The sequence below is a fragment of the Lactuca virosa genome, chromosome 5, assembly GCF_052849685.1.
Source record: "Lactuca virosa cultivar CGN04683 chromosome 5, Lactuca_virosa_CGN04683_v6, whole genome shotgun sequence".
Lineage (NCBI taxonomy): Eukaryota > Viridiplantae > Streptophyta > Magnoliopsida > Asterales > Asteraceae > Lactuca > Lactuca virosa.
The window spans coordinates 159854361-159868405 of NC_136430.1; positions in this window are offsets into that span (position 1 = coordinate 159854361).

Here is a 14045-nt window from a genome sequence, read left to right on the forward strand (position 1 = left end):
ATTTAGTGATCAAAAAGAGACTAATTAAATATATGGGGATTGATTGTGTAAATCATTCATTCTTATATATGTGGGCTTATGATCCAAGATTCCTTTATGTTGGGTTTAACCCATGTGGTGATCCATGGATACTCCATGGAGGTTAAAACCCATGGAGCATAAGGAATGGGTAAAGTCATGAGTTACATGGTGTAACCCTAATAGCCACACTATATAAGAACCCCTTTAGTTCAAGAAATTGGCACTAGTGATACATATTTTGAGGGCTAACCGATTTGAACATGTATGTCTTCTTCTCATGGTTATTCCAAGAGTTCATGATGTTGTGTGAACCATTGGAGGTGTCACACTTGGGGAACTAGGCTCTCAAGCTTTATGGAGTCAAGCAACAACAACAAGGTATGTATTATATCTATTTTATTATCCTAGTATCAATGTTTTGGTATGCTAGTTAGGATAATACCTTGGATAATCATATTTGCATGTATAATAGAGAAAACATAGATCCAAGGTATTTAGGGTTGCATGTACACTTAGGAGTGTTAGAATGCTCAAAACCCATCAGTGGTATCAGAGCCTAGGCTTGTTTTCAATTATACTTGATGCAAACTGCTGAAAAATGCTGAAAAAGTCGAATTTCGGGCATTCTGGGCACTGGACTCGCCGAGTCCACTGATGAACTCGTCGAGTCCATGAAGAAAATCATCCTACTCGGCGAGTAGGTTGATACACTCGACGAGTAAGAGCCCCTGACAGCATATCTTCGAGTTTTTTGGCTAGAAATGGACTAGGAACATTACCATAAGCTGTTTTTGAACCTATAATCCTGTTTTTGATGTGGTAATGTTCATACTAATCCAATTTCAAAGATAATTTTCAATAGATTCATGTTTTGTATTAGTTTAGTGATTAGGCTAATTACATGAAAAAGTTTGATTAAATTATCTTGTTCTTATGAGTTGCTTAGATTAATAGAAAAGTTAATTGATTATGTGTTTTCAATCCATTTTAATCTAAGAGTTGATTCTAAAATGTGTTTTTGTAACTTGTCCTCAAGTTATATGAAAAGTCACATTTAAGTTTCATAAAACTCATAAAAGTTGGTAATGGTTACAAAAATGAAGAGTCTTGTCCTCAAGTTATGGAGGTTCAAGAGTCACTTCATTAAGTAATAAAATGTGTAACCTTAATTAATTCCATAAATTACAAAATAAAGAAAAGTTACATTCTTTTATTAGTTCAAAGTCTTCCATAACTTGTCCTCAAGTTATGGAACTTGAAGAGTTTTTTTTTTAATTAAAACTACTTTAAACACATAAGTTATGGAATTAATTAGTTTTGACTAGTTTCAAAACTTGCCCTCATGTTTTGGAATTTGAAAAGTTTTCTCTTATGAATACGTTAATTCCAAGTTAGCCCTTAGAATTTTAAAAGTTAAAATTCAAACCCTTATACTTTATAATATTATAAGTTAATAATATTTATATATATGTATAAGAGTAAAGTCAGTCTTACCGTTAGTAGGCCTCATTCACGAAGCCGGTCTATAAGGGGGTATAAGGTTACTGCCTATAAAATGGCAGTTTAATGGGTGTCCACTCTCACCCACCGCTTCCTTGACTGGTGGAGGGTCGTTAGCCGAACGGGTAGGAAAGGACTATAATTCTCCCTTCATTAAAAGTATTAATGATAAATACTAAGTAACTAAACACTTGTATATTCCCAATCTTAGTTACTTAGGAAAATGTGAAAAGGTGCTAACCCATGAAATTACACTTTGTACCTTACCAAGTCATTAGTGGAGCGTGTGTAGTTAACCGGCACACTAATAAGGACTAGTAAGAGTGGCAAAGGGTAACTTGACTCTATTATAGATCGGTGGAGCGTGTGTGGTTAACCGGCACATCGATTAGGTGATAAAGTTAAGGGTACCAAGTCAATTTGCATGGTTATTCACACCTTGTTTGTGATCCTCGGCATCCCAGTCACAAACTTGAGAGGGCACAATCGAGATTCAAACATGCCATTGAAAGTTCAATGTATCTCAAAAGATCTAGGAGTTTCAAATCCAATTAAAACTTAATTATATTTCGTTTTTCATGGTGGAAATTGGTAAATCGTCATTTACCTACCTTCAACTATTTTATAACTTGGATTACGGCATCCCTCTTCCAGTTATAAATAGGTTGTTGGGTCCTAGCCTTAATATTTCATATTGGGTGTTATATTAAGGACTTTAAATCAACTCTCTTGAATATCTCCCAAAAGATGATCTTCCCAAATCTCTTGAAACAAGCTTTCCTAAATGAAGATGATGTCCCATGGAAATCATACTTCTTTCACCTCCTCCAATTATTCTCCCTAACCCACAAGTTCCTGAAAAGTTTAAGGTCACTCAAGCAAAGGTCTATATGTGATCACATCTTGGAGATGTAGTCAGATATTGACAAGCCGGGAGAATTGGGTGTCAAAGTCTTGAGAAAGTTGGTGACTCAACTATTTTCTAAGTCACATAGTGAGTTCCTTTGGGACTCCTATGAAACAGACTATGACAAGACCCTTAATGATCTTATCTATTTGCTAAGATCAACTTCCTAAAACTTTATGGATATTGACAATGATGACATTGGATATCCAGTAAAGCTCTCTCTTCCCAATGGAAAGGGATCGGCCATAGTCAACTCGGTTGACCAAATGGTAAAGAGAACGGCTAAGTCTGAGATAGTCCCATTATCAAGGGTCTATTGCCAAAGAAAGGGGCATTGGTTGCGAAGCTGCCAAATTTACCTAAGGATATTAAAGTCAAGAAGTTTGACTCTACTTCGGGTAAAGTCCACTATCTAACTCTGCTAAGTTTCTATTCTGAGATTCTTGATACATGATGTGACTGGGTCACATGTTGATGTTTTAAGAATCAAAGAAAAAGTGAAGAAACTTAAAGAAAGAATATGCTGAATCTGACGGCATAGATGGATTTCTATCGCATAGTTTGAAGATCGAATTCTTGAGCTACTTCTTAAGAGTTATGATATATTGCTTAGGAATAAATAACAACAAAGTTTTCATGTGCTTTTGCATTGTAAGGATAGTTTTTCCGCAAAGTTTTAAAATAAAAGAAATTTTTTTTTTGATTTTATTTATTTTAAAATATCCTTACAATGGCATTTGTGAAAACTTTTGTTGCTTATAAGATTCCATTAAGAGCAAGATTGGAAATATGAATTTGATTCTTTCATTTGTGGTAGTGTCTAAATTTACCAAATAAGGAAAGATTCTCATCACCTAAGTTTCAGTTGGATAGAAACTTGGAATCATGCAAGTTGTATAGCATGATGAATAAGAACTTTCAAGCATTGGAAAAATTAAGACTAACTACTTGTTCACATGGATGTGTGAGTCAAGTAAAGGATCGAGTACACATTCTTGTGCATTGATCAAGCCCACCACAAATAATCGTTAAGACTATTCGTCATTATTTACTAAAATTCAGTAAATATGGTTATACTTACAAGCTTAAGTGTAATTCTGAGACATTGGAAAAGGTTTCAATGTATGGCAGAGCGAATAAGAAGAATCAACTTAGGCAGAAAGATAAAAGTTTCTCAAATCTGAAAAGATGGGAGAGTACTTTAGTATCATGTTATATAATCATCTTAATGATTAAGAGACCTTATCACAATTCATCCTCTAAGTGCATTCTAGTAGCTAAGAAGAGGAGCTATGAATTGTTGAAGTGGTTAAATCAAGAAGATGATTTATACTTCGTTCCAAAAACAATTCTTAGAGTTATACTCTAAGATTGTAACTTGAGTGACATGTCTTAAAGAAGGTTTAAAACACTTGTCAAATGTAAGAGTAAAAGTTTTCTACTCTTGTACATTTGAAATTGGTAAGTTGTGATGTTTTGGATAAAACAAAGACCAACTAAGGCCAATTATGTGAAGTGTTTGTCTTGATTAGAATCCACACTATCTCTTAAATATCTGACAAGAAAGTCTTATATGTCAAGAGGACAGTGGGAGTCTTAAAGGTCTTGAAAGTCTCAAGAACTAATCAAGAATAAAACCTGAAGTTCTTCACTAGCACACGACTTGAGGTTTATAACCTATCGTGTCGACATGTCTGTGCCTATTCAAGTTGGCTTTGCATAGGAGTTCTGAGAGTTCTCAATTGGTTGCACAGCTACTTGGAAGCAATGGCAGGCCCTTGAGCTGCCAAATGGCAAGAATTTAAGATTGCACAAGTTTAATCCATATAAGTGTGGATTTGTCAGTAACCTTGTCTTGTGATTATGGTTTTGACAAAATTCATATGGATAGGAACTCATACACCATAAAATCTAAGTGTCATAAGGTTTCTCTCCGATTCATGAAAATGATGGTGAGGAAACACTTTCACTAAGTAGATTTTAGCTAGATAGCAATTGTGATATTTGCATTCTCAAAGTCGTTAGTGGAGCGTGTGTGGTTAACCAGCACACTAACATGGACTTGTGAGAAGTGGTAAAGGTCTAAACAATCGAGACTATGATTACGGCATCCCTTTTCATAGTTCTTAAAATTGTTTAGACACACCTGTGAGCTATCTAAGATAAGGTGTATGATATTGATAAAGTTTTATCAAAGCAATCTAGTATCAAAATCTGAACTTTGGTAAGAAAGTCAATAAAGTATTGATTTCTAGAAGTCCAGCTGATTTCTGATTACATGTCAAAGCTAGTGGGAGCATGAGTGTTATGCTAATAATCATCATGTTAGTGGGAGCATGATAATTATGATAAAGATTGCAAGTTAGCAATGTTAATTATAGAAAACAAAAGTTTCAATTCGTGAGGCTGCAGAGGTTGAAAAAGTTGTTTTGCTATAATTAAGGGAGAGAAAATTATACTTCATTTCAATTCTAAAAGCTTAGATTGAGGTTTTAAGTCGTATTTAGTCAAGGATATATATATGAATTTCATGTTGGAATGACTCAACATAAGGAAATTCTATATATGGGTCCATTATTTGCGTTCTAAAATTCGATTATGATTACGACATCCCTTTTCATAATCTGAATTATGAGAACTTGGCAAATAGAAATGGAAATGTTATAGCAAAAGACTGGTTTAGTCTTTATGTGAGACATCATGACTCGAGTCCCATATGCTTCGGATATAGGATCGATTACATGTGCTATATTTATCCTTTCTAAAATTTTCCAAATGCCTGGGGCATTAAGAAGGGAAAAGGTCTAGAACTGGATATGACTAAAAGGATTAAGCAATTGTTGAGGACAATCTAAGGTTTACCAAAGATTGGTTGCTCAAGGACAGTTGGAAGTATAGTGATAATTCTGGAAGGACCATATTGACATAATCTGTAAGGAGGCAACTCTTGTTCAGAAGTGATAGTCAAAATGGAATCTGGAAATGTTTTAAAGTTAGAAATTATTCAATCTATGTAAGATTACGAAACTTAATGCAAGAAGGATATTTCCAAGGAGCTGATCTCCTTTGGAATGCTCTGTAATGGTTGTTGTCAAGTCTTTCTGACTCTGTGCATAATCATTACAGGAGGATCAATGCATATAAGTTTAGAATCTAACAGATTTCAGTAAATGGCATGAATTTGGAATTCTTGCATTTGCAGTAAGGATCTGGGACTGTGAAAGAGGATCATTGGAGTTATGTTCAATTGATCTAATTCACAAAGTGAAGATCATAGACAAACATAGTATGCATACTTGGTGTATGGCATGACTAGTGTTTAGAAAACATAGTGTACATGCTTGGAGCATGGGACAACTATTGTTTTAAATTCAAGAATAAAGTTGATAGCTGAAACAGTATACAATGAATAATGTGTAATCATATGGTGATAAATAAAAGGTGTTTTATTTATGTTCATAGGTTTTGATACCATATTAGATTCTATTATTATTGTGTTTCATTTTGCATGTTTTGACTTCCAGAATAACTAGGTCGTTCTTCCTGATTGACTAAGTTATTCAAACTATCCACAGTCGGTCATATGTTGGAAGTAGATATGAATCAAGACTGTCATGGGTTGGCTTGTAGAGGTCTAAGATGTTGGACAAGGGGCTACAACACTCATGAGTGCTCATAAGTTCTGAGTATTGGATTCAACCCGCGCTCATTGGAATCACTTCATGGATTTTATCACGAGTGACCATGAGACGATAATATCTTATATTCTTCAAACCTAGAGATATGAGTTGTTACTATGAGTTGGTTGTACATTGATTGCACGAAAACTCATTCGGTAACTCGGTGTTATAAAACGTGCCTTTGTGTATGATTCAACAAGTAGTAGAACAAGCCATATGAGTCGAAGTTTATCCATTCCTTTTACCTTCGGGATAAAAGCGATATCTGTGGGCCCCTCGATGATTTGATGATGACAAATGGAAGTGCTCGGCCGAGCCAGGACTGATTTGATTTGTTCAATTAGTCAGTCGTCATAAATCGGAAATCGGGAAACAACAAATGGACAGAGAGAATGATTATAATCCATGTCTCAGTCCATATGATATCTAGAATGGAGGAATATATGATCCCTTATCTAATGGACAAGTCATTGACAAAGGTCAGAGTTCATCTACAAGGTCAGAGTTCGATAGCGTCTTTTGAGAGCTACGATTGCCAGTTGGTTCCTGAAGTCATACGCAATAATAGTTTTAGACTTATCCAAGTGGGAGACTGTTGGATTAGTGTCTAAGTCCATAACTATAATTGGTATGTACTTGACCCGACTCGGCATGGTCCATTTGGGTTGCATGGCATCGGAACATTTGGATAGACCGTTTATGAGGAAAAGACATTTTGTGACATATTAATATATTATAAGTTCTAATATATTAATATGAAATCATGTTATTTAATTAGTATTGATCAAGAATTAATTTGGACTTAATTTAGTGATCAAAAAGAGACTAATTAAATATATGGGGATTGATTGTGTAAATCATTCATTCTTATATATGTGGGCTTATGATCCAAGATTCCTTTATGTTGGGTTTAACCCATGTGGTGATCCATGCATACTCCATGGAGGTTAAAACCCATGGAGCATAAGGAATGGGTAAAGTCATGAGTTACATGGTGTAACCCTAATAGCCACACTATATAAGAACCCCTTTAGTTCAAGAAATTGGCACTAGTGATACATATTTTGAGGGCTAGCCGATTTGAACATGTATGTCTTCTTCTCATGGTTATTCCAAGAGTTCATGATGTTGTGTGAACCATTTGAGGTGTCACACTTGGGGCACTAGGCTCTCAAGCTTTATGGAGTCAAGCAACAACAACAAGGTATGTATTCTATCTATTTTATTATCCTAGTATCAATGTTTTGGTATGCTAGTTAGGATAACACCTTGGATAATCATATTTGCATGTATAACAGAGAAAACATAGATCCAAGGTATTTAGGGTTGCATGTACACTTAGGAGTGTTAGAATGCTCATAACCCATCAGTAACACCCATAAAATTCAAGCCAATTTAAAACATTTTAACCCATTCAAAACCATTAAGTTATTACAACTTGTTTTCAAAATAGTTTAAACATCAGAGTATCCCCAGAACCAAATCGCAAAATCATGAAATATGAGGAGTGGTACGATCATACATTTCCCTTGCCACGATCACCTGATGTACCTGAAACAATAAACTGAAAATCGTAAGCTCGAAAGCTTAGTGAGTTCCCCCAAAATACCCGTACACTCATAACCATACACATACAGCAATGAACAACATACTATGGGTCCAATCAACCATCAGGTTGGAATACCCCAGGCCCTCAACCGTCGGGTTGGAATGCCAACATACTACGAGTCCAATCATCCTCGGGATGGAATACTCTCGGCCCACAACCATCGGGTTGGAATGCCCACCCACCTATACATACAATAACTACTCTGGGTCCAATCATCCCTCGGGATGGAATACCCCATGCCCTCAACCATCAGGTTGGAATGCCCACCTACCATGAGTCCAATCATCCTACCGGGATGGAATACTCCTGGCCCTCAACCATCGGGTTGGAATACCCACCTACTATACATACACTAACTACTATGGGTCCAATCATCCATCGGGATGGAATACCCCTGGACCTCAACCATCAGGTTGACATGCCCACCTACTATGAGTCCAATCATCCTACCGGGATGGAATACTCCTGGCCCTCAACCATCGGGTTGGAATGCCCACATACTAGCAAACATGTACGCCTATCAAATAACCATATAACAGTCTACAAGACAACATACTAGGGCCCTATCATCCTACCGGGATGGAATACCCTCTACTACTGCTCAACACGTGCACATATAACAGGTAATCTCCTACCAGCATACAGACAGTCAGACCATCTACAGGTCACTAGCATAGCCACATCCGATCTACCATAGTACTGATCTAAGCGAGCATACCATCATATAGCCATCCTATTTACCAGGATGCCAACTAACATATCACAGCAGTAACTAACTCAAATAACAAATCAAAGGGCCGGCCTTGGTGCCTTAGACCCTTGGGTATAGTGAGGATAACTCACCTTGCAACTGCCGAACCGAACCACGAAAGCACAAACCCGAAGCACTGCCCCAAACTCCAACACCTATAGCCATCAATGATCCATTGACATAAATACCAAATTACCATAATACCCTTGAAGGTCAAACTGGTCAAAGTCAAAGTCATGGCCAATGTCAACCTTCCTTATTGACCCTACTTGTCGAGTCAACCCGCTGACTCGCCGAGTTCCTAAACTCAGAAAACTCTCAAATCACGACTCGACTCGCCGAGTCACCGCATGACTCATCGAGTTCATCAATCCCTGAGTCCTATCCTGTCCAACTCACTGAGTCACCACTCAACTCGCTGATCTGAGTCTTAACCAGAGGAGGTTGGGGTTTGGCGTTCTGACTCGCCGAGTCCAAGAACAGACTCGTCGAGTCCACGACAATCTTCAACAGACTCGCCGACTTGTTCCTCTAACTCGTCGAGCCCATGCCTATCTTCAACAGACTCGCCGAGTCCAAGAACAGACTCGCCGAGTCCCTTCAGTCCTTTATTCATACAGAGGCTTTTCGAGTCATGCAAGGGCTCCAAACTGTAGATCCACTCTCCTAGGGCATAACTCCCACGTAAAGTTGAAAACTTTACGTGAAATAGATCCTTAACATGCAAAAAGGGCCCCAAATCTTATTCTTGAATAGATATAAATGCAATAGAGTCAAGGTAACAGCTTGTTACTTCCAAAATGTGCCCAAACTGCAGTAGATTCTGGATCTACACCACTCTCTTGATGCAAGCCCTTTTGATCTTCAAGTTTCTTCCACTAGAAACAACTTCCAAAGCTTCAACCTCCCTCCAAAGGCCTCACACACACGAGCTTAGGGTTTTCTGGTTCTTAAGGGCAATAAGGAGGCTAAGAGAAGGACATAAAGTCCTTTAAATAGGGTGCAACCCCCGAGATTAGGGTTTTCTCATTCCAGCACCAACTCGTCGAGGCCAGCTTCCGACTCGGCGAGTTGGTCACTTAATTCGCGACCCAAGACCCACTCCGACTCGGCGAGTAAGCGTACCTACTCGTCGAGTCCCTTCTTCAAAATTACACTTTAAACCGTTAAATCATACTTCTGAAATTTGGGATGTTACAAATCCAAAAATCTCTCATCATCATCCGACTATGCTCAGGGTCCACTACCTGTAATATAAAAAGCTGAGTGGGTCAGGCTTGGGAGCCTGGTGAGCATATAGGGTTTTCAACCCACAATAATAATAAACTTATTAAGTTCATCAATCAACAATAACCTTGATTACCCATTCCCGTTATCCTCACTTTACGTCCCTAAACACCTATCACAAGGGACCTAGCCTAAGGAATATCATCGGGATGGACACTACTGCTAAGGGGACTCCTCAGCCATACATGTCCTAAAGGCAACCATGAGGGGGATGGAGTACGCCAATGAATATGTAGTTCACCAACACCTACAGGATGCGAACCTGCTAGTGTTCCATTGGACTGTCTAGAAAGGTTCGTGGTCGTCATCTATACTCCGCTAGACGACTACAACAACAACAACATCGAGGCCTCTCATCATTTTAACACCCATCGACTATTTCGTCTACCCATGTTTTACCCAACATATTTGTAGATAAAATACATATATAGTTTAAAACTTGTATAAAACATCTATTCAACAGTCACCTCAATTAAACAATTAATATAATTACACATAGCACGCATTTTATAGAAAATACTTCATATCTAGGTGTAAGATGAAAGTGACTACACACTCACGTGATTTAATGATAATCGGGCAGCACTTTGTTTCCTAAAATGATCGTTTCTAATAAAACCGGGAGTTTTATTGAGAAACCGGGCTCTGCGAGGGTTAGGCTTCAAAACCGAAAAGATAAATTTCTTGGGCTTCTCGGGCACTTCGGGACATGTTTCGGGTGTTTGGTATAATACCGGGGCTTTGGGGGAAGTTGGAATGGAAGAAATATGGGTTTAGGGGTGTAAAATGACAATTTTCTAAATTATCTCTGGGAGGTCTCGCACCCTTCTATTTATACGGGCGAGCCTCAGATCCGAAGCAACGAGACGGAGACACGCATCGCAGCTACGAGGTTCGGAGGCGAGGGAAGGCTGATGGCGGTGCGAGGCTCGGACACGTGTGGTCTTCGGATTGGTCCAGATTCGGATGACTCACCTGCTTCGGATGACTCACCGAGATCGGACACGGAGAAGGCACAGGGCATTTTCTGATTGGCCGAGCCTTCGGTGCGAGGATTGTACGACACGCCTCGCCAGGTGGCCTCGGGTGACTCAACAATTCAGACACGTGGCGCGCTACGAGCGAGGGTGACGTGGCCGAAGCATGACTATGCGAAATTTCTCGGATTTCGTGTTTTTTCTTGATTTTTGTGCCAAAACTTCTAAAATCCATAACTTTCGCATACGGGCTCCGTTTTTGACGTTATTTATATGCACGCGTAGGTAAAATTACGCTCTACAACTTTCGTTTAGACTTCGTAGGCTAATTTTGAATTTAATTTTAATATTATTATTTTTAACAGACCGGGACAGGAAATTTGTTAAAAATTCATAACTTTTTCATCCGACGTCCGTTTTCGTCCGTCTTTTTACCGTTGTAATGAGCGGACTCGACGAGTCCAAGTTTAGACTCGCCGAGTAGGTACTGGGCAGAGAAAACCCTAAGTTCCAGGGTTAGAGCGTATTTAAAGGAACTTATGACCTTGGGTGCACCTCATATCTCCTGTGAGAAACCCTAAACCGCCATTGGAGCCAAGGGAGAGTTCTTATCATGAAATCAAGTATTATGGTGTGATTTTGCAAAGGAAGAGAAGGGATTCAACTAGAAGGACCAAAGGGGGACGTCATTTTGAGACATTCCAGCAGGGATCTCCATTTTGAGGTAGTAATTCGACCCTCTCTTCTGTTTTGTGAAGAATCCTTGAATCTAGGGTTTTCTTTACCCTTTCTTGGATAGTATATGATGCATATGAGTTCCCAATGTGGAATAAGTATTAGATCTGGACCTTAAGAGGTCCAGAGAGTCCCAGTCTTCCAGCTTTATGCAGTTCTATTGGAGTTATGAACCTAGGATGCCATTTTTAGAGCTATTTCGCCATATAGAGCTATATGTGTGTTGCATGAGTATAAAGTCTGGACCTTTACATGATTATTGGGTGTTAGAAGGTCAGATCTATAAGTTAGGGAAACAGATCTGACCTCAGAAGGTCATTTGAGTACTGTCATGGAGGGAACTCGCCGAGTTCATGAAGGGACTCGACGAGTCGAGTCGGGGTTGCCCCGCGATTCGTGACAGAGTAACCCGTCGAGTAAAGGGATAACTCGACGTGCCTAGTGAGGCTAGAAGGATTCAAAGGACCCGCATGGACTCGCCGAGTCGCCCATGTGCACTCGATGAGTCGGGTCAAAGTTTGACCGTTGACTTCAGTTGACCTTAAGGTTTTGGTCAAGCTGATTCAGGAGAGTTCAGGGAGGGGTAGAATGGCCTTCTACCCAATCTTTAGAGATGAGGCTATGAGAGGGTATTGATCAGGAATGTTATTCGGATAATAGGAGGAGGCTAGGTCGGGACGTCAAGCACGAGAGTTTATCCGACTTCGTACGAGGTGAGTCTTCTCACTATACTGTACCTAGAGTGGTACCTATGTGTGACCGGAAGGTCTTATATGCTATGAGATGTATGTGTTGTATGTTGTTATATGATATGTATGTTATGAATGATAAGGACCGGAAGGTCATCATGATATGGACCAGAAGGTCAGGATGTTATGGACCAGAAGGTCAGGATGATATGGACCGGAAGGTCATTACGGGTAGGGTCGGAAGGTCTACCGGGATTTGGGACGGAAGTCCCCTGAGACACTTGGACCGGAAGGTCCCACAGAGTTATGGCCTGGAAAGGCGTGTGTGTTGTATGTGGTATTTTGGGGAACTCACTAAGCATTTATGCTTACACTTGTTGCGTTATGTGTTTCAGGTACTAGTGAGAATTACGGGAAGGCGCCAGCATGATCCGTGCACACTCATGGAGTTTATGTCTTGAGATTCTGGGATATGTTTTGTTATGATAACATTGGATACATTGTGTTTTGATATTACCTTATGAATAAAAGTATGTTTTAAAAATGAAAAATTGTTTTGGAAATTTACGTCGTTACAGTATGTGCACATGTTTGTTGGTTTGGGGAAAGGGTTGAGGCAGGTCCTGCTATGTGCAGTAGGCAAAGACACCCTGGGCGGACCGGGTAGACTGCAGGGTCGGGCCGGGCAAATCTAGTCAGACCGAAGGCCCAGCAAGCGGTCCGGATAGGCTGAAGGCCCCGAGGAGGGTAGTCCAGACGTACTGAGAACTCGGAGAGCAGTCCAGATAGACTGAGGACCGGGATTCGGTCCAGTCAGACTGATGGCTCATTACGTATGTTGTATTGTTTGCTTATATGTTTATATGATATGGTTATATCTGTATGGCGTTGGTATTTTGTGGGTAACTCACTAAGCCTTTGAGCTTACATTTATCGGTTATTGTTTCAGGTATTCTGATGATCCCGGGAAGGCGAAGGCGTGATCATGCACCTCCTTACATTTTCATGATTGATTATGGGGATACTCTGATGTTTAAATTATTTTGAAAGTAAACTGTAATAACTTAATGGTTTTAAATGTTTTAAAAAGTTTTAAATTGGCTTGAATTTTATGGGTGTTACAAGTTTGTATCAGAGCCTTGGTTTGAGTGAATTGGAGGAAACACTCGCGTGTCTCCAGTCTCAAACTGAGGACAAGATTTTAAAATAATTTTCCTAAAATGTTTTCAAAATAATAAAGGAGGATGCAAGTGTACGATTAGCCGGAGCTCACGGATAGACCCCAAAATACCTTACGGATTATTTGATTATGTGATATGTTAGAACAACATGCTAGTACTAGGCTAGGGATCTTTAGGAATTGCATGATAGAATTGCCTGATTATATGATGCCTGATAGCCTAGGGTTTTCCTTATATGAAATTGACATCATTACTGTAGTTGCTTAGTGTATGCATCACGGATTTACATAATTAAGATCTTATCGCCTGATAATGTTTGGTTTGGCCTTATATCCTGTTCTTGTTTGATGAAGGGCTTAGGGTAGGATCAGGTATTCGAAAGTCTATAGGGTCCAGCATTATTTATGGTTAGCATACACGAGTGCTGCAGGGTTGGTGGAAGTTTCATGGGTGGGTTGTGTGAGGCTGGGAGGCCAGTTATGAGATATTTAGCATTCCTCTAGGAGTGAGGATTGAGCGCTCGTTATGTTTATGTATATTGTTAGGGTGTTGTGGTGATACTTGAGACAAATATGGGTAGGTGTGGAAGGTAGTATGGGCCCGTACTACTGAAAGCACAGGATCCATACGCGTATCAAGGAAGTCACAACCCCTGGGGTTTAATTGGGAGTTTGTTCCCGGTTATTATATGGCCTATACGAGATCTTT